Genomic DNA, 3,243 nt, shown 5'->3' with positions numbered 1-3,243 from the left:
AGCTAGAGCAGCAAAATATTTTTTTGTGTGATTCGCTCCTTCTCTAACAATAAATATTATTCGAATATTATGAATCCGTTTCTATGTTTCAATACGATATATTAAAGAGAAGCGATATTATAAATTTATTAATCACTTTTATTTAAATCGTTATCCAACAACACAAAATCTAAAATTGTCACATAAGATGTTTTTAAATCGTCTTTTAAACGCAAAAAAACATCTTATGGCCCGATTTTAGACACTTTTCGTTATCTGAGTAATCATTTGAACGTCTGAAAAATATTTTATCACATGCGTATATAAAAAAAATTCTGTTTTTATAATACTAATATGTTTCTTTAATATGTTTCTACTTTCCCTAATCAAAGCGATCGGCATTAATTGACGTCGTGTGAATGTCATCTACTAATTCAATGAAGTTAAAATGATATAATCGAAGCGATCATATCATTTGATATAGGCAACGTCCAATTGATTGAACCAATTAATCCATTACAATAAAATTGTTTTTAAACGATTGTAAAAAATTGACCGATATATTGCTCCCTTTTACCAAACGACATTGGAGTCAACGCGAAATCTTCGGTGAAACGAAATTGTAAATGCAGACATAATGTGGGTCGTTTGTGGAGTATGCCTCGTGGAAGTCATCATTAAACCGCACCATCATAATCACATCGAGGACCTTGAGGATGCATTTGCATTACATAAGCATGAGAAATAAAAAATTTTCTCTTTTCATATTTTTTGAAAGAAAAATGTACGTTTATATTTTATGTATTTACATATATTTATTGTAAATATATCAGTATAAATATATGTCAGTTTAATATGTGATGTTACTACTCTAGCTTCAGTTTAAGACTGTGTTTCAAGTAATCGACGTACAATTTGCTTAAACTAGAAAATGTATCACAAGAAATATGATTAAGCAATAAGCGAAGAACCACCCTAACCGAATATGGCGTTTTCGACATGTATTTAATTTTCATTTAATATTATAGGTAAATATACATTATCCTAGGTGTGTGTGCACACAAATATCTATACTATTACTTCATTATATAGTAGTTATATTTCATTATATTAATATAATTTTATACAATTCATTTATAAAAAAAGAATTACTGAATTTTATTAAATATTTGTTTAAACAGTACTAACAAAATATTTATCACAAATGTCAAATGTCACTTCATGTTAGCTTTTTAATTTTATTATATTCTGAAAAATAATAATATAAAAAACGATAGGTTGCAATAAACTGTAAAAGTCGACATAAAATAGGAAGTAATGTAATTCTTTTTTCCATAAGTAATACATTATTTATTTATTATAAAGATAATAGATATTTTAATAAAAACTTGAACAGTGATTTTTCATGTGATTTATACATGTAAGAGTGAGTGAATACAAATATGGCGCTGCCCAGCATTGTCTTCAAACATGGAGTCAACAGTTACTTATAGAATTCTGTGTTTAAAATAGATATAAAAATATTGTTCCAACATCTAGCTTCGATCTTAGTTGTGCTTTTGTTATTTAGTTGATTACTAATTTAATTACATAATAATTTAATTTATATATTACATCAAATAAAATTATTAAAATCATGTTGAAAATATTGGGGAATAATCGACACATTATCGATATTAATTAGAGCGTGACGCAGCGAGAAAAATTAGCTAACGAAATAAGAGGCTTAGCTAACGAAATAAGAGGCGGGAATATCAGTCGATTGGTTTACCGGCCATCTAATATGACGATAGAAAGTTACAAAATGCCGATCCACCGCATAATTTCACAGGCGGAACCCATGCGATCCGCGGCGAGGTTTCGTAAACTCAAGTGAAAACATTACGAGTGACCGGTCGGTCGGCCTGCAAAGGCCGTACTCCATTTTACCAAATCGCTGCTCAACCTTGCATTCGGTCAGTTTCAAGGAGACGAACGAGAGTCACGCCATTATATTTTGAGACTCAATGCCGTGTTCTCCATTCCCAGACTATAACGTGAAATCTAACGGAAACCAAACAACATAATTGTAATTGTGAATCTTAAAGACTATTTATATTTCAATATTTTTCCTTCTTCCGCTTATAATACGCTAATTTATTTATGAAAATTATCACTTCTCAAAGTGATATAAGACGAATTATAATAGAATATTCCTTCATAAGTTTGTGTGCACAGTTTATCCTATCCTATCCTATCCTATCCTATCCTATCCTATCGATATTTGATTTTTAAATATAATCAAATCAGGGCGGGGCGATATACATATAATAATACTTTCTCTTTTTCAAGATACTACTTGAGCGAGAGTGAGTATCGCGGGACAGAACGTATTGTTGAGATTGATATTGCATAAGTAGATGCTTCGAATTGCGGTCAATTACATTTGATTCTCCGCACGTCAACGATCTCATACAATTTATGTGTTCACAGGAAATGCGATTTCGGTCGGAAATACCTCAAGCATAGCCAGTGAAGAAACTTATGTCTTCTCATTAACTTCAATAGCTGGTGGTCAATGCTGGTGGTATGCGTTGATACTTATGCAGATTTTATTTCTTTGCTTTTGTAATAATTTTATCTAAAGCTATGAATTATACATTCGCGGAAAAAAATTTAGCTAGATCAAATCTGAAAATATTTTGTTGGATTATTACAATTACTTATTTTGATAATCCAACAAAATTATTTTCAGATTTGTATCTGGTCAAATTTTTAAATACTTCAGCAAAATCGTTCTTTCCATTTATTGATAAAAAACTTATAAGAAGTATCTTAATGATAATTTTTTGAATTATAAAATAATTGGCATATAAGCGTTTCGAGCTGGTATTTATTTTACACTAATGACTTTTGATAGTTGCACCGTAATACTTACGATCTAAGTGGAAATATCTAAATTTCTATGCAACAGACATGAGTAAACTTAAATCTGTAAGTTGCAGATTAATTTTGAAATGTATAAAGTATAACGTGTTCAGGGTAGTTACACGAATGTGCGTGACACAGGAGTTGCAGAACTCGATCGTCAAGTTAGTAGTCCAGTAGTGGATTTAAAATGGTTTCGTTGCGAGAGAAAGACTAAATGACACGGCGATAGATAAAATAGTCCGTTTTTTTTGCAACTTATTCCGCGATTACAAGCAAGACGGTGGCTAGTGATAAGAACGAGCGCACTCGTCAAATTATTTGAAATAGCGCTCCTGTACAATTTCTTTTTCATGG

The sequence above is a fragment of the Trachymyrmex septentrionalis genome, unplaced genomic scaffold (genome assembly GCF_001594115.1).
Source record: "Trachymyrmex septentrionalis isolate Tsep2-gDNA-1 unplaced genomic scaffold, Tsep1.0 scaffold62, whole genome shotgun sequence".
NCBI classification, from domain to species: Eukaryota; Metazoa; Arthropoda; class Insecta; order Hymenoptera; family Formicidae; genus Trachymyrmex; species Trachymyrmex septentrionalis.
Note: the sequence above shows the minus strand (reverse complement) of the source record.